We start from the raw sequence: 20,041 nt of genomic DNA on the forward strand, positions 1-20,041 counted from the left end.
CTGAAAAACTCGCTTTTTCTGAATATTTACCTAATCCAACAAATCATTTTTCATACGCCAGACAAAGTGCAGCAAACAGTTTCTTATGCATATGTTAGTAAATTTTCTTAGAATATTCACAGATGGATTACCGATAGATCTAGAGGTAGTCCGTCTTCGGCTGCTCTCCAGAAAAAGAAGCAACATAGGAAAAATGAGATAGAAGGAGAAAGGCAGAAAAAAGCATGAAACGTGACAAAAACTGAACAAATGGAATAGAAAAAGAGGGAAAATGAGGGCGAATGAAAAAGAATAAAAAATTATTAAAAAAATGAAAAGAAAAGTGATGCAAACATGAGAAAAAGACCGAAAATCCACAAATAAAATGAAAAAAGAGTAAAAACAGGATAGAAAATGAGGAAAAGTGGACAAAATACAGGAGCATGAAAATGAAGACCGGAAAAAGAAAAAAAACTAGAAAACCAGCAGCAAAATAATAAAAATGGAGGACAAAGGGGATAAAACAGGAAAGAAAAATAAAATGTGACCGAAAACGCGAAAAAGCAGGACATAATAATAGAAAGAACTGAACAGAAGACAGCAAAAAATGGGATAGAAAAGGAATTTGAAAGCTACAAAATACGAAAGAAGGGTTTTGAAAAAAAAAATAAAAGTCGAAACGGGACAGAAAATGACGAAATATGGGACAGGAAAAGAAGGAACATGGACTTGAAATCGAAAAAACGGAAAACGGGCGGGATCGGAAAAGAAACGGAGAAAATACGGGAGCATGAAAATGCTATAACAAGAATAGACAAAGGGGAAAATGGCATAGAACACAAAAAATGGAGAAAAAAAATAAAAACGGAATACAAAAGAAAAAAACAGAACGGAAAAAAAGAATACGAAAAATGGGATAGAAAAAGAGTTGAAAAACGACTAAAGTCGAAAGCCGGGATTTAAAAAAAAGGAAATCGAAATGGGACAGAAAATGACAAAAACGAGAAGAGAATAGTGAGACAGAAAAAGGGAAAAAATGGGGCTAAAAACGAGACGGAAGAAAATAAAACGAGAAATGGAACAAATGAAAATCATGACACTGGAAAATGACAAAAAACAGGACAGAAATAGGAGAGAAAAGGAACAGAGAAATAAAAAACAGAAGAAATAATGAAAAATAATGGCAAAAAGAGAAAAAACGACATAACACAAGGGAATACGGAACAGGAAATAAGAGAAACCAAAGTATAAAAAAAGATAGCAAGAGAGAAAAATGTAAGCGTATAGAGGAAATCGTGAAAAATGGATCAAATCTGTATCATGTCTGTACCGAAAACCAGGTCTATGATAGGACGTCATAACTAAAAGCAGATCCCTGGCAGGACGTCATGGTTTCGTAGCATTGGGTTGTATTCTCAGTCACTTCATGGGTGACTGCTGGACTGCTCGATTGCTCAACAGGTTGACTAGACTGCTCGACAGGACTGGTCGATTAGACTGCTCGATTTGATTGCTCGACTGGACTACTTGACTGAACAGCTTGATTTAACTGCTCGACTTCTGTTAACTGCTCGATTCAACTGCTCGACTGGACTACTCGACTGGACTACTCGACTGCACTACTCGACTCGACTACTCGACTCGACTGCTCGACTCAGCTGCTCAACTGGACTACTCGATTCAACTGCCCGAATAAACCGTTCGACTGGACTACTCGACTCGACTGCTCGAATAAACTGCTCGACTCGACTGCTTGAATAAACCATTCGAATCGACTGCTCGACTAGACTACTCGATTCAACTGCTCGACTGGACTATTTGACTTAACTTCTCGATTAAACAGCTTGACTGGAATGCTCAATTTAATTGCTCGACTTGACTGCTCGACTCGACTACTCGATTAAACTGCTCGACTCGATTGCTCGACTCAACTGCTCGACCAGACTGCTTGACTGAACAGCTTGATTTAACTGCTTGATTTGACTGCTCGACTCGACTGCTCGACCCAACTGCTTGATTCGATTGTTTAATTCGACTACTCGACTCGCCTGCTCAACTCGATTGCTTGTCGCGATGTCATATGGTCGGTGTTAAATCAGACCTGACCAAGTCGCAAAATTTAAAAAATGAGTCTAATGATAGCAAACGATCAAGAATTTTCTAAGCAACATTTTACTCTAATCAGACTACATAAATGTTGCCCAATAAAATCCATTACGACCTTAAAAACTATTTGTTTCAGTTTCCGACTAGGACTCTTTCATGTACAACATCTTAGAGCTATATTATGCAATATAAGCACTCAAAGAACTAATACAAAGATTAAACATTTTCGTAAACTCTGGTCAATGAATGTATTCGCAGTTTTCGGAATTCTGAACAGACATTTATATTTACCGGATCGTAAGATTCGGGCTAAACTAGTAGGATATAAAAGGACGATGATAAGACAAAAATGGGAAAATTGAACAGAAAAAGAAGAAAAGAAAAACAGGAAAAACGAAAAACGAACTAACGAAAAAGGTAAAACAAGGAAAACGCGGAAAATGGAACAGACTATGACGTAAAACAGGAAGGAAAATAGATAAAAGGAGAGGAATAAAATCTTCGGCTGTCATAGGGCCCTATGGGATTCCTATGCTTATTTTGAGATTTTTTTTTGAGTTGCGCGAGTGCTCTTTTCTTTCGAGGAGGTGCGAAAAAGCTCATTCAGTCAATCTACGTTTCCGTTACGTTGTAAAATGGTGTGCCACAAGGGAGTAATCTCGGACCGCTGCCATTCTCCATATTCATAATTGATGATTTTCGGCTTCAACGGTTCCTTAGACTAAATGTTCATAGAACCGAATACGCGCAAAGCGAGTTAGAGACTTGTGTTTAATGTTTAATCACGTATTTGATGAATTCGATTATTATGTTAGTGCATATTAAGGTGAAATGAGCCGTCATCAATTCTGCAAATTTCAAAAGCAGTTTTTATGTTTGAAACAAAAATTTTGTTCATGAAAATATATGCGCTATGTTCTGATTTTATTGGCAAGAAGAATACAGTGAATCCGTTTCTATAAACAGAGCTTCGCTTTTGTGCTTAAAAACTGTTTCCGAAATTGGGCTTTCCGACGAAAAATTAATAGCTATTAATTTCCTGTTAATGAATTCAAAAATCGTTTGAACTTTCCGCAATCTGTGATAATTTATGAAGTTTTAAATCCTTTATTATAGGCCCAGAGTTCGATGAATTATGAATAAATATACAAATATACAAAGACAAAAACTGGCAACGAAAAAGAGATGAGGAACGATACACGAGAAACAAAATAACAAAAAAAAAACGAATGGAAAACCAGAGAACTGCATATAAGAAAAAATGAAAACAGGAAACGAAGAAAAACGGAGCAATGAAGCAGGGTACACGAGACAGGCAAAAACGGAACGGTAGGAAAATGAGAATAAAGTCTTAGAAAAGGATATAGAAAAGGAGAAAAACGGCAAAAAGTGAAAAAAAGGGACCAGAAAAAAGCCAACTTTATGTTCAATTTCGAGCTTAATTTCAAATCTAACTTCAAGTTAAATTTCAACTTTAATTTCAAATCCAATTCCAAGTCTAATTCAGTAACAGTATCAAAAGAAAATTCATGTGATTTCAAATAAAAACTCCGAATTTAGTTTCAAATCCGATTTTATGTCTAATTCTAAAGAAAACTTCCCGTTTACATTACTCTAAATTTAAGTCCAACTTCAAATCCAATTTTGAGTCCAAATTCCAGCACAATATGAAGCAAAGCTTCAAGCTCAAATTAATCCAAATTCAAGTCTAATTTAATGTCTTATGTTAAATCCAGTTTCAACGTTTGTCTGGGCCAAACATGCTCTCAAAATTCCAGACAAGGTTAGTTCTTATTTTTAAGGTTAGTTCCACAACCTCTTTTAATTGAGATTAGAAATAAGGCCATTACAAATATTTAAAAAAGTTTTTGTCACTCCGGTGTTGGGCCACTAAAGTGGGGGGGGGGGGGGGAGCGAAAAAAAACAAAAAAAAATTTAATTGAGCAAAAAATGTATTTTAGGCGTTTTTACTTAAATTTAAACGTGAAAACCAAGTTTATTCTTGCTTTTAATATACACGTTATTATTTTACATGCAAAAATCTACGAAAAAAGACAAAAAGGGAAGAAAATTATTTGCCCGATTTTTGGAAATTCCACTGTTTGAATTCCCATTTCTATTTCGTGCTAGAAGCGTTAACTGAACTCGCACACGCATTTTTCGAGTTTTTCAGGCTTTAGAGCCCACAGACAATTGATTTTATAAAAAATACTTAACTCATATCCTACAAATTATTTTTTGCACCCCGATTTTACAAGCCAATTTCCAAGGGGAGGGGGGGGGGGGGTTTGCGTGGTAACAAAAACTTTAAAAATTATGTGCAATGGCCTAATTCGGAAAATCGTTTTTTCCCTACAATTGTGTCAAATACACATGAGGGGTCTCTCAAAATTCATTTACCGATTCACTTATACGATTAATTTATAACATCCCATAGTTTAGAAAAGTTAATATACGGAGATAAAGCCGCCCTTTGATTGCGAGTAATTCAAATTGGTAGGTATTGGTATTGGTTGGTAGGATTGGTACCGAATTTCAAACAGAAGGTGAAGCAAAACTTAATGTGCCTCGAGGACGAACGCCACTATAGACCAATTGATTAAGGTTCTTACAAATTATGGCGGAGCATAAAGTAGTTGCTGTGCACAAAGCGCATTATAGTGAAATATAAAGGACACAAAATTTTGAAATATAAAAATAGCATTGATGAAGGTGAATGTATAAATAAGCAAAGTAATATCTAAAATTAATTTAAGTTTACAGTTGTACACCGATAATCAATCATTATGCCACTCCGTGTAGGTTTCGGTTATTGCACGAGCAAACCAACCAAGCACACTGTTTCGCTTAATTCATCACTTTTTAACCTTTCACTGAAACAAAAACAATCCCGGCACACAGCTCAAAACGATCCAAACCTTCACTTAGTGACTCCATGCTATCAGCTCCAGTATACCTACACCTTGAGAACAACTGTCAGCAGTTCACTGCTGCTGCATGAAAAACCCTCCGACTGACAGGACCGTTCCATAATGACTACGGCAGAAAACAATCAATTACCGATGGTTTACTCATTAACAAAAAAGAACCGGTTCAGTTTCGAACCGAGGTCTTGTCTTTAAAGTTAAATACGCGTAGCGAACAGCCAAAAACAAAAAAAACTAAAACACGCGCAACGGACTTTCAGTAGGTAAATGATTTTCTGTTCTCGAGAACTGAAACTTTTCCAATGAACTTTTACAGGCCGTCGAAAAAATGATTAATGAATATTCTAATGCAAGGTAAAAGAAACCAAGCGAGCGAGAAGGTGTTTCACAATGGTAATTAGTTACTCATGTGATCCGGTACACGGGTCTATTGCATCCAACCTTTCAGCACATGCTGTGCGATGCATGCTAAAACTCCGGCCGGTCGAAGACACACATTTAGCGGAAACAACATTCAAAACAGGCAGTGCGAAGTTTTGTCTCTCCGCTGCGCTGCTGGCTGGCAACAGTTCCGTGTTTTAGTTTTCTTTATTTTCCACTTTTTCTCCAATCTAACGAAGCTAGACAGACTTACAAAGCGGCTTGACGCGGGAACCGCGCAAATGTAATCCATATGCGGGAATGTTGTGAAAGATTAATGATTAATGGGATTGACAATTATCCCTTCATCAACTTCGCGTTTAATTCTGACAGCGATTATTTACGATGCATTCAGCTGTCCGCCTGGTTGCGTTTAAATGGAAATTATTCGGCTAGAAACACGATTGACAAATCACATGGTGGAATATTCTTTCAAAGGCATTCGCTTTGATTTTTAAATGATTAATACAAGGAACGAATAGTGCAGAATCTCAGTCCAAAATGATGTGTAAAAACGAAAACTCCTAGATCATGGAATTGAAACAAAGCATAACTAGCAAAGTGAAGAAATCAACTCTGCAACGAAGACGACGATGATGACGACCACCAGAGCAGTTACCGATTGTCGATCTTCCTTCTTATCTACCGGATCTTCGGAAGGGCACACCAGCGGATGATGATCCCGAAGCACAGAAGCAAAATCGCTACAATCAAGCCGACTCACGAAGGAAGATTGCCTCAGCTAGCCGTTGCTGCTGCTAGGCTGCATCAGGGGCAGGATTCACGTACCTATCACAATCTGATCAATCAATCCCACAACTCAGGTAGCTCGGGAGGCTCAGGAGGCTGCACAAGCGAAGCAATCAGTTCGATCGTAATCTCGACGTGGAAGACTTAAATTATGATTAACATTGCTTCAGCAGAAAAAAATAGAAATTGAGCCTGTCACACGCGGTTACAACTCGGTTAGACTTTGTTAAAAACAGCTATCGTATTCGGACTCGATCATTAATTCTATTTGTACAACACGACAAATTATTTTTTCAAATCAATTAGGCTTATACAAATTTGGAAAAAAGTTTATGTCCTAGTCTCGAAATATTGTTCAAGGGGGGGGCAAGAAAAAAATAATAAAATTAAACCTTCAATAACTAAACAAAGGAGAAGAAACCAGTGTTTATTTTTCCAGATTAATAGAAGTTTAATACAAAAAAGTTGTACAGTAGGTACTTAAATTTTAATTCAAACCAAAACAACTTTCAAAATTTTTTGATCCAAGCACATAAAGTAAAAATTCTGGCAGAGATGAATCAACTTGAAAATAGTGGAGTGCTACAGGATCACCTTAGTGAGTCATAAACGTGTAACTTAAGGTGAAATTAGTCGTCATCGATTCTGCCAATTTCAAAAGCAGTTTTTTTGTTTGAAACAAAAATTCTGTTCATGAAAATATATTTGAAGTGTTCAGATTGGCAAGAAGAATGCAGTATTTACAATTTTACGAACAAAACTCCGCTTTTGGGCTCAAAAACTGCTTCCAAAATTGGGATTTCCGACGAAAAGTTGATGACTGCTAATTTCCCGTTAACCTTCATTTGAATTTTGCTTTTTACTTGTATGTCACTCGGATTTGGATAATAGTCCAAATCTGTGTCACTTACTAGTTCAGAACTCGGTAACCACGAAATAGTATCGGAATCTAATCTTCTCGTAAAAATGCAATTTAGGTCCCTACAACTTTTTTACTTGGAACGCATGTGCTATACTACCGAAAAAAATCTCACGCCATTCACGTTTGAAACCGCTTGTTTCTTAGTCAACCTTTTAGTCATGCGAGTATCAGCTCATTCCTCAGTTGATGCTGGTTCTCAACAATAACGTGTTTATCTTTGATATATTAAGGATGCTAACGCACCACTATCAGAAGCGATTGTCATTGTTTGACTAATAGCATTTGTCCAGTCCGGTGCTGCACTTCGGATGAGGTGCAGTACTGCGCTGGGAGTTGTTTTCCAAATATCAGAGTTTCTAACAGCCCTCCGTCGAAGAACCTTGATCTTTAATTGAAAAATGCCGGACATCGGCATAACAGATGTTCCGAGTCTATTTTTTCTGTGCTACAGAATCGACATATATCACCATGCAGTTTTCCCATAAGCTTCAGATGATAGCGGTTTGGACAATGTCCTGTTATAAGATCAGACTGTTTCGACTGCCTAGCAATGAAAGTGTTATTCCAATTTAATTCCACTTTCATACATTTCGATTTGATGTGATGGTCGGGGCCACCATTGATCCCAATGATAATCACAACATGACAATAGTCAGAAAAGTTTCGAACAGTTCAGTGACATCCTTTCTGCATGCGTCCAATGTATGGTAAAAAATTGTATCTTTAAGTTTTTCGTCCCTTACATCCAAAATTAGGGTAGGTACTTGGACAATACGGAATAAAACGATCAATTTGGAACTCAGAAAGCACCGAAAGCTGATGTTCCGGAGTGTGTAATTTGCTGTATTTTTATTTTAATCTTATCTACTACCTATGACAGCAAAATATAATCCCACAGCAATTCGGAATATCTCCGTCAAAAGTGGTAGCAAATTTCACTAATACTTTGTTTAGTTGATTGATGCCTCAATCTAATTCGGTTCTTTTGAAGCACGTTGAATTAAAATGGAACAAAATTTAAAGTAAATTGTGCTAAAAGTCTAATTCCAAGCACCCCAATTTTCGACGTCGGAACTTAAAGGTTAAGCACAACAGTCGCCTGTAACCTGTAGCAGGAATCAGAAAGCTAAGATGGTGTAGGATAGTTGATCGAGACTAACGGGATAATTGCTTCAACTTTGCACGAATTGGGTAATTTAGAGATGTAAACACGTTGAGTTGTAAAAATCTGCTTACCATTAAAGAATGCAATATTATTGCACTTTATTTTTTTGCCCCTTCAAATTTCGAAAATTTTTGAAGGGGGGGGTGACATAAACTTTTTTTCAAATTTGTATAAGCCTTATCGTTGAAAAAAGTTAGGCAAATTTAAGGAAAACCTAATTATTTTTGAAAACTATATGATCAAGCTAATGAATATTTTTTTTGTAAAAATACTACACCCAAAAAGACATGAGTTTTGAATTTCATGTACAAATAGTTAACTGGACGAGCTTCAGGTAACAAATTTTAAGAAGTGATTTAAGAATCATATACGCAGAATGATAGAATTGGGAGTATAAAACATTCTGATACCAACCGAAAGAGCGTGGGTGCAAGCCCCTGTCATCCTTCCTTTCCAAAATAGTTTACATTATGATAGGGTATAGTCATAAACGAATAAATTCAAAAAAAAAACACACCCGGTGGTGGTTTTAATCACGAGACCTGCCGTACGACCGTCGCACAGTGGGATGGCTTCAAAAATAGGCGGTCATCAGCTTTTGCGGTGAAACTATTAAGTTTTCCGCATTAGTGTCTTCGCAAAAGTTTCTTGGTTTTTAATGTATTTTTTTGTTAGATAAAAAAACTACATTAAGGGGGTGGGTCAATAAATAGAGAAATTACCTTTTTAATTTTATTTTAGGTCCAAAATAAACAGTGCCTAAGGAAAAGTGGTACAGGACATTATTTAAAGAGTATTTGGTGAAGGAAAAAAGTTTCTATCCCTTAAGGGAAAAAAGAGATTGAGCTACACAATAGCAAACCCCCTTAATATCAGTTTTCCTAATTTTTCTTGCTTATTTCCGTTTTTACGTACTTTTGATGTTCAGTAAAGTTTAAGATATAGTAAAAATGCATCTTTTTGCTGAAGAGAGTGTAGCTCTAACCTTATGGGATTTTGAGCTGTTACAGTTTTTATATAATTTTCTAGTCAATTTTAAGGTGATTTATTTCAAAAAGGCGCAAGTATGCACAGCCAATCTGAGCTACTTTAAGTGTTATGATGTAGTGGCATTCATTTCCTGTATATGACACGGTGGAACACCGTGGAACAATTGAGCAAACTGCGACTAAAAATATCGCGTTTTACGCCTGGAAAATTATATAAAATAACATAATAACCCAATACAAATGGTATAAACCCATTTGAAATAAAAATAAATTAAATATCTGTTCATTTCTTCATCGTTAGCTTCAGAGGAGTCAAGAGTACCGTTTCCTGAAAAAGCTGGTTCACGCAATAACTTCAACTTCAAAGTAGTTAACTCCTAGCCTTCGCAGACGACTTCGCCGTCATTACTAGAATCTTTGGAATGGCAGAGGTAATCTAAGCCTGAGAAGAGGCTCCAGATAAAACAACGTTCACTTTCCATGGAAAATGGTTGATGAGTTCCCCACCAATAATACGAGTAAGGTAAACGAGTAAACAACGCATTCAAGCTGGAAATCGAGCCTACTTTTCCCTCCGCAAGACGCTTTGATTTTGCTTACGGAGGCACTTACCATAGTGGAACTGAAAGATGTTACGGACTGTTTTTGGCAGAGTACAAACGGAAAACGTAGAGTGGCGTAGACGTATAAACCACGAGTTGCAGACACTACTTTGAGAGATTCCTATCGTACACCTGGAAGCTTGGAGACTACGGTGGGCCGGTCCGTCGCAAGGATGCCGGACGACTATGCAGTGAAATCTGTTCTCTTCGTTCCGTGCTGGATGGCTCGACCAGGTTGAAGCTTGCGTACAATATTGCGAATCGAGCGAGCAGTCAATGTTGGCTGCTCGCACGCGAGTGAGTATGAGAAACATAGCATTCAACGCTTACACCGCGCACTTAGGTGTAAAATAAACAGCCGCCACTGCTGAGGGCAGACATTCTGCTACCTACATACTCGCGCACGCGCATCCTCACATCATCTTCCCAAGTAACCAAAAGTTTCGATAAAAGTGAATTTTTTTAGCTTAATCAGCTAGCCAAATGATCATGAATAGAATTCTATTCAGCTTAATTTTTAAGCAGCTAACCGTACTTTCTGGTTTCAAGTAGGAATGCTAAGCAACTTCCAAACAGAACTAGAAAGATCTCAAAAAGTCTGCTTAGTTCGCTGTATAAAACGCTGTTCAGCTCAAAAAAAACGTGCGAAACTTTATGTGAACTTGCGTTTGACAGTTCGACTGAAGTTTTTGGAGCGTCTTAGTAGAATAGGAAACCTGGAAATTAAATAAAAAGAAAACATACCCAATTTAATTCTACTATGTATGTTTTTTTTCGACAGATACGTATTTCGCCTACGACTTGCAGGCTTCCTCAATGTCTGTTTTGGAACTAAATTGCGGCGATCAATTCAATGGACCAAAGCAATTTTACAGTTTTTATAGGAGCTTAAGATTACGTAATCTATATGTTTGACAGTTCACTAGTTTGTTTTGAATTTTTCACCAGCAGCAAGCGGTAATTTTTCTACATCATCATTTTTTGCAAAATCCAGGTTAATAATTATACATAATGCAAACAAAACGTCGCAAAATTAATTACAGCTTTATTGATTACAGATATGCCGTCCGGCAGAGTCCAGACTTTCGTAGTCTCGCAAGGAGCCACAATCAGTTTTCGGCGGTGTCAGAAAAATGGATCCCAAGTTCCAAATCCAGAAACATTATGCGGTGGCCCAATTTACAGCAAGTTAGAGATTTGAAAAAAAAAATGCTTCGGGATGCCAACATAACCCCCAAAAGAGCATGGCTAAAATATAAATGTACGATCAAGCGGAATGGGATCCGGCTTATGCGAGGAACTATCCGGTGAGTCCTCGTCAGATGCACGGTCAGCTAACAGTCAACGCAAGAAAAAGATTAACCAGAATCCTGTGAGCTTCCAAAACATGCTGGTTCTGGATAGTGCAGGTCTGCCTCTACCTCCAGTAATTGCAAAGGTAGAACCACCAGTCGCTCCACTGCGACCTTCCGCCGCACCATTGCAGCCACAACCCATACCAATGCAACCAACACTAGCTTTACTGCAGGTACCAGAATGGCGTAATGTAAGAATCTGCTAAATTCAAAAGTCAAAAATCCATCCCTCGTAACTGACGGTGTATTTCAGTAAGCATTTGTATGCCAGCTAACATTTGCGATATTTTCGACCTTTTCGATTTATAGCCTAAATCGATCCATCTTTCCACCCAAGAAGCAAACGTTTCATGATACCTAGACCAATGAAGTGCACTTCTATAAATAGTGCACAAATACAAATTTAAATAAATTTAAAAAAAAAGTGCAGATCAACACTGATTAGCAGTCGAATAGAACAATTTGTCGTGAACTTTCACGCTGATTAAAAGTACGGTCGGTGCTTTCGTTGAACCATGTCAACCAGAGTTCGAAACAAGTTTCTCAAGTCCTTAATGTGAACTTAAAAGTTGTTTTGAAGGGAATTAAAAAATTGTTTTGAACTTATTGGTTTCTAACAAATATTTAGCGGTACTTAAGTTCGGTTTACACGTATAGTTCTATATTAAGTAGCCATAAAGTTTGGCGAAACTAACAGTGAACCAAATGTGAACTACTCAGTTCGTTCTAACTTTTGGTTGTTTGGGTTTCTGCATAGTTTATATCGGACAAACAAAAAGAAATTTTGGAATCCGATTCAAGGAGCATGTCTTAGAAGTAACAAAAGCTAGGAAAGAACTACAGCAGAAACAATTTTACCACTTCAAATCCTAAGTAGCCGAGCACATTTTCGTAGAAGAACATCTCATTACTTCTGAAAACATTAACCTTCACCGCCCTGTCAATAATATTTGGAAACTGGATGTTGCCGAATCTCTTGAAATTTTTGAAGAAAATCCAACCTATCCTCTAAATAATCACACAGGTAGTAACATTACACCGCTTTTTTACCTAGAAGGCAATTAAAATGTGCTTTTGGTTGTTTTTTTGGGTTATTGCAACAACCACCCACCGGATTGTGCGCCCACAATCCCTGTTCGGTTTAAATAGGGGACCAAGCTGCTATACCACAAGCAGTCTAAGTTAGTTTGATACTGATGAAGGTCTCACGTGGAGACCGAAATACGTATTTATCAATAAGACATAGTAGTAGAATTAAAGGATATAAATAACTTTTGTTTCCTTCTTTTTTATCGTTTCCTGCATAGCTTATTCGCGAATCAAAGAACTTCTGAGCAATCAGCTACCCGTGAGGCTAGTGGCGCATTGGGATACAAATTTTGCATAAGTTTTTCTTTTCTTCTTCATCTTCGCCCTCGATTCTACTCACGGGCGGGCGTACGAGCTCTCGCGAGTAATCGACATCAGCAGCTCGAACTACGAACTACGAGCGACCACTGTAGCTGTTAGGTAGAGTACTGAATTGAGAGGCTGGCCATGTCACTCAAAAACTCGCATCCTCAAACCAACGACACTCACTGATTACGTGAAACGCGTGTCGCTGGTTTAATGATGACAAGTTCTCGCGAGCTACTGAGTTGCCAAGGGCAGTCTCTTAATTCAGTACTCTACTGTTAGGTAGACACACACTCGCTAAAACTCGTTGCAGTGCATGAATAAATAAGAGTGAAGGTCCGAAAGGGATGCTCACGCCGGCGTGTTTGTTAGAATCAGTACGCGTGTGTGAGAAAATAAGACCACACGAGTGAGCGCTTCGCAACACTGCTTGCGTGTGTCGAGACGTTCAATGAATTGGAAACGAGTAGCCCCCATGACCGAATCCAGTTGAGAGGAATTCTTGATACGGCAATAACATCCGACTCTATGCTATTAGAACAAAGTAAGACCTAAGTGCTTATTGGCTAGTATGTGAATAGCATTGGCAATGCTCACAGCTTACATGAATCTGATTAACCATGCATAGTTGAGCTTTACTAGCAGGCGGCCTACATTCATCCCGTTCCTTTACTCGAGCATTCAAAAAGGATCTTCTAATCTGTTATTGCAAGCTAGTATACGTTATGCCGGAACATTAAAATCGTTCTAGTACAATCTCTTTCTTACAGTCATCAACCTGGTATTGCTTCGTTTCTCAGCATTTTGAAGCCCTGTTCTGAAACGTGCTAAAAGTGACCCACTGTCTCCGATGATTTGCTTGCAAGCAGCCTAGCTTACCTTCCTGGCATACTTGCTGTTGAGGTTCGTGCATTCCAAGGTATGCCGTCTGTGTATTATCAGAACGTTAGAGGTTTAAAACTAAAATCTTGAGTATGACGTACTTGTCGTCACGGAGACGTGGCTAAGCGGGAGCAATGAAGTAAGCTTGACTTCGAAACGAATTAAGCCTCATTTACTCACGGGGTAGTCAAGTATAATTACGAATAAAACCAAAAAAACGGTCTGGAATGCAAACTATTTTCTCTTCTAAACGACGATTAACTCGAACAATTGCAATCGGTATGAAGTTACGGTTTTGATCAGTTTAGGCAGTTACTATTTATTCCGCGGAAAATTTGAGTATCGAAATAAATTTGATTCACGCAAAAGCAATACTGTGAATCGTCTCTTGGAATCGGACATAATTTTGTCAGTAGTTTCAATTTACCTGATTTGAGGTGGAATCAAAGGTTTGCCGCTCCATAATAGGCATCTATAGCATATAAATAGTATTGTTGGGTTATGAGAATAAATTTGATCATCGTTCTGGGAAATGTCGTTTTCAACTGGGCTCACCACATTCAAAGTACGGACATATTCAGACTGCTGAGTAATCTAATTCGCAAACTTTTCACTCCTCAAAGCAGAAATTTCCTGTTTTATCTCCTTTTGCAAATCTTTATAAATAAATTTAAACGCGCGGTCTCAAGTTTGTTGATATTGACGCCTACGTACATTTTTCAATCTAATAATCAATTGAATATTGTCATCAACAATTGGAGCATTTAATTTCATTTGGACCTTTGGAACAGCGTTGTTCCTAGCTTCAATAATAGCACTTGTCAAAACTTCCATCAAAGCTGAATTAATCATGGTTTTACTCTGCAAATTTACTTCATATCTCATCTCATAAATCTCATCTTCGCTCGCTTTTAATGAGAGAGTGTTCCAATTTAGAAACTTAATTGAATTATTTGCAGTCATTACTGAACGTGAATTACATTACAATTTCGCAAGCATAAATTGTTCCATTTCGAAAAGCTTCTGTTATGGAACTTGCTAGCAACAAAGCAGTCATTAGAGTAGATGTTGCTTGTTGCAAAAATAATAGTTTAACCTGAGTAATCATACCTAGACCATCAGTAATGGAATCGTCCCTGGGTAGCCAAGGATTAAAATTGTCTCTCATGTGTAAATGCAGTAACACTGTTAAAGGTTGAAAATAATAAAGTTAGTGGTTTTTGTTGTCGCAGAAATAGCAACTGGTTTTTGATTGTTACAATTAGATTTTTCCTATGGTAATCATACTTTTACTTGTACTCATTATTTTTATTCTCTTAAATTGTTACTTTTGTTTTCGTTCGAATTGATTCTATTAACACACTCAAGTTTTTGTTTACGTGACGCGTTAAAAACCGTTTAATGAAAATCCGCGTTATTTAAAAAATCGTCGTTAATATAAACCGCGTTAATTCAAAAATCGTCGTGTTAAATTGTCGTAAGAAACAGCTTAATTTAAAAAAAAAAAACTATTCAAAATTCGAAAATCAGCGAAAAAACCGCTCAAATTCAAAAATCATCGAAAACATATACAGTGTGATTTCAAAAATCGTAAAAATAAACCGCATGAAAAACGACTAGAGTGTACTGAAGGAATGTGTTGTTTAAGGTTTGATAATAGAAACAACCTTATTGCACAAGTTCATAGCTAGCGGAATGCAATCGAATAAAAAAAAGTCGTTGTAAACGTATTAGGTTTCTTTACCACATATTGCAATCTCCAACTTAATTAGCCGCAGTTTTTAATGCAACCAAGCTAAATCATTTCAGCACGACTTAATATCTGACATGCCGGTAAATAAAATAAATTTCTGCGACGGCAATTTATCTTAATTTCTAAAGTTTTTAAATCTCGCCGCAACAAAATCGCAGCTAACCCCTTCCTGATAGCAAAAAAAAACCGCAACACAGGATGCTTGGTCTTGAACTTTTAACTTTGTGCAGAAGATTAATTTTTCCCTCCGAAAAGTCTCGACTGTAGATCAGCCGTATATGGTGGCGAATGTGGTGCAGAAAAAATAACAATTTGATACTTTCGTTTGTTCCGCTCATCGCACGGTCCGTTTAGTTTCCAGTCGCGGGAAAGCCGCCATAAATCTAAATTGCAGTCAAGTGTTGTTGAATTTTAAGTGCATCGAGCAATTAGCAGCAGATTCCGCCGTGCCCGGCGAAATCCAAGGTCCCAAATTACGACGCAGTAGCGACGCAGATCGTTACTTCCAGCAAAAAAAATAATATAAGTTTATTTATGAAAATTATTATCAACTACATTCGCACAAAAGCACGTATAAATTAGACGGACGCCAGCAGAAGTTTTCTGTCGTAAGCCACCAGAACATAACTCGAACACGGTTTCGGTACAGATTGCACAAATCCACCACTTCCTTTTCACCCGAAAAGCGAAGGATGATTTGGGGAAGCGCAGTGAAACTTCATTTGTGGCAATGTTTTCCCCGCTCAAAAACCCCTGGCGATGCGGAAAGGAAACTGAAAATCTTTAATTAATTGCATCACCATGTAGCAATGGGTGGTCTGCGCGCTCTATCCTGACGGCTCTTGCCAACCGATACCAACAACCCGTACTGTGCTGTGTGATGATAATTACAGGGTTCTGCTTACGCTTACACTTCATTAAGAATCTAACCTCCTGTGTCCGCCTCCCTCGCCGGCGCGGCCGGTCGGTGGGACGTATGTGTAGGTTCAATCATCATCAACCGTGGTACCTCCTTCCGAGTCTGCTTCAATTTAACGATGTTCTGCGTTCCGTGGCCGGTTTGCGCCACTCGCAGCAGCCTCACATATGTTTCAATTTGGCTTGCTGTTTTTGGACCTTGCCATTGCTATCATCCCGATGCCCGTCCGGGTGTTCTTCCGCAGGACCGTGTTATTATTCTATCGTTTACTTCACGGCTGTGCTCGACCGGGCTGATTCCTTAAGGAAGCGCAGCCATCGTGCGGAACCGAATGGTAGCCACTAACTAGTTCGCAGAGAATTACCACAGAATCGGACGGTTTTGTCTAATTTATTGAAAGCAATTCACAATCGCTATGAGTAGGGTGCGTTCGTAATGTTCTGATAGGTGAATTGAAATCGGAATTTTTCCCGGGTTGAGTTACACTGTTTGGTGTGTAGAAAATTCCGATCATCATTTTTCGCTCATCAGCTCGGCAGGAAACAATGAACACTGCAGGATGAGTCTTCCCCCGCAGAGAGAAACACTGGTGCCTGCCAAAGGCGTCGAATGTCCGGGTCTTTCGACTGCTTGTCGGCCATCGTCGAACGGGGTTGTAACGCAACTGTGCGCTATATATGTACTCTACTAACTGATGATTGAAATAAAATAATTTATTGTGATTATTATTCCATAAGAAAGCGCAACGCGCAAGTGATTAAGACATTAATTTAGGTTCGATACCCGCCTCGTTTTCTGCTCGAGCACCTACATTTCTTCCGCGCAATGAGAGCTATAATTCCCGATAGGCCAACATAAATGCGGCAGCAGACGGCGACCACGACGACGAGTTGTCGAACTGATCATGATTGGTGGTTGTGGTTTTTGCCACACTGGCACTGCTGCACCGCGTTGATGCTGTTCTTCGTTAACCGTCTGGTGCGACGGTGTTTTTCCGGCTCTCAACCGATGTGTGAGATGTGCGTATACAACTGGGAAATAGATCATGTGACGGAATGTCGTTTTTTTCCAGTTTCTTCCATTTCTGATTGACGCGGCAAGGCATAATGACGAAGTTAATGACTATGGAGATTTTCAGGATGTTATCACCAGCTTTTGCTGCTGTGGTGTGAACAACGAATGAATTCAGTTCACTTTTACACACACGCACCATTCACTGTCTCACAAAGAGGAAAAGGTGACACAATAGAAAAGTTAAGAGGCATAAAATTTAATAGCATATGAAGTTATGATTTCATTTGCTTCAATTTTTGCAATAAACTTCATATTATTGCCTATTTGTAATTTTTTCTGTAATTCTGTTAGAAGCTTCAATATTGAACTGATGCCTAATTGACGATCTTTATACACTTATAAAACTTTTTGCAATGTGTCCAAAAGATGGTGAGAAAGCAGCTCGTTCACAGTAATGGTGATAATGGTGCTAATAATGCTATAACGGCGAAAGGCAACACTGTGCACTGGAAGCATGGGAATGCAACTGCAGTTGGGAGTGTTCTATCCTGGAGCAAGCGGGTAAAAATAGTAGTAGTAATTGGTAATGCAAGCGAAACAGCGTAGTGCTTGAAAAACACTGGAGGCGAGTTGTTAGTTCCGGGTTCGTTGATACAATCAAGAGCTTCAAGAGCTTTCTGCAGTTCGTCTGCAAAAAACACCTTTGACTCCATCTCAAGTCAGGAAAATTAAAGTCAGAAATTGATAAAATTATGTTTAAAAACCTGATTTAATCCACCTAGTAGTGAAAGGAACCTTTGTTATACGGTCTTACTTGCAATTTGAGATAGAAATCGACACAGGTGTAAACCAAACACATGAAATTTTTGGAAATTGAATAAGTCTACAAAATTTGAACCTAATAGAAGCACTTAAAAATTTTGATAATTTCTTTTCTCATGAAATTGCTGAGTAAGTTGTTACTAATGAGGGTAAGGGCAAGTAAAAGTAAGTTGTAAGATGAAATATTATTCTTTAACATATACATTGCGTAGTAAAGGTCTAGTTTATAGGTTTTTGAACTATGCATAATTTCCTGTATTGCCATTCTATTTGATTCACTACAATCAAGTTTTCTTGAATAAATTTCATCAATTTTTATGAACCTTCGGTTACTCACGTTGTTGTATTTTGTACACCATATGTAGGTTTTTGAATGCCATATTGTTATAAAGTTACAAATCATATATTACGTATATACTAACGAATATTCTTCGGTAAACTTGTTATGAGCAAAATGTCAGAATTATTCAATGCATTAATAGTTTAAATTGTTAGGAAACAAGATTAGCATAAACCGACATCACAGAAACGAAGCAAGCAGCATATGAGGTGTACCGCAATTGGCCCCAACTGGAATTTTCTCTCGTTTCTTGATATTGAAAAATGGTGTCTGTGTGCAGCAAAACTACCAGCAAATGTAAAATGTTTAAAATGTATCCGTCTGTTGGTAGTCGAGTAATTCGGGGTCAAAATCAGGGTATTGTTTATAATCAAGGTTCTACAGTTCGTAAACAAGCAAACATAGAGGTATACTATGTTCAGCAAAGTTGTGTATTTTTATTATTTATACAACTTTGTAATGCATGAAAAAGCCATACAACAATTACAAAAAGAGCTAAATTAGAAAAACTGATTTTGCAAATTCATACATAATAAATAAGATCTTTTCGTTGAAGAGATAGAAGGTTACTGTCTTCAGCAAAATTTCTTGTAATAATATGCTCTAAAACTTTGCAGAACACATCGATGTGTTATATTGAAACCGAAGGAAAATAATTTTTTTATTTCACTTCTAGGGGGATTAATCAAAATTCAAATTCTACCAGACGATAGATCTTTCAATTTTAAGAAACTCTTCCAAAGGTTTGATAAACTTAAAACCAAGTTTTCCTAGTCAAAACTCTAGTGCGCACGTTTTCTTTGGTTTTGGGCTATTGTGCACACGAGTAACTGTGTTATAAAAGTTGGCGCGAATGTCCGAGGGTTAATATCTTTTGACCGGTAAAACCAATTATTATGAAATTTTGCATATATATTCGTGGTGTGAAAACCTCTCGTTTGATATTAAAATAATTGGAATTAGGTTATTTATCTGAGTTAAAATCATTATAAATTATTGTTAATTTTGGTGTGGTGTATTCAATTACTCATAACTTTCAAATTAAACATCCAATCAAAAAACCATTCAATAGTGATCTATCCGGCTATATTACCTGCCAAATGAAACTAATAGCGCGTAAATCGGTTTGGCCATCTCTGAGAAACAGGCGATCATTTGAACCTTGTCAAAACTGGTTTTTAAGGCTAACTTTTAAACCACTTGTTTGTTTTCAATAAAAATTGGCGTGAAGTTTAGCAATAGTAAGAGCTTTTATTCGGTACTAAGATCGATGAAATCGGTTATGTGATTCCGGAGAAAATCGTGTCACGTAATTTTCACATTTTTGCTTATAACTTTTAAACCAAAAGTCGGACCACGAAACAATTTAATAGTGATATACTAGGTAATAATACCTTTCAAATAAAAGTTATAGCAGACGAATCGGTTCAGCCATCTCCGAGAAATAGGCGATTGAAAATTGAAGCGCACACACATACACACATACACACACACACACACGCACAGACATTGCTCATTCGTCGAACCTGATCGATTGGTATATGTGACACGGCCCTCCGGGCCTTGGATCAACTTCGTGTTTTTCGACCAATTCCTAAACCTTTGTTATATTGTATAACAAAGGTAAAAAGACGACTAACAACACTGTACTGCCTACCGTAACTTGATACCGACCGTGATTGTTCGAGCTTATCATCATTT

Source organism: Sabethes cyaneus, chromosome 2 (genome assembly GCF_943734655.1).
Source record: "Sabethes cyaneus chromosome 2, idSabCyanKW18_F2, whole genome shotgun sequence".
NCBI lineage: Eukaryota > Metazoa > Arthropoda > Insecta > Diptera > Culicidae > Sabethes > Sabethes cyaneus.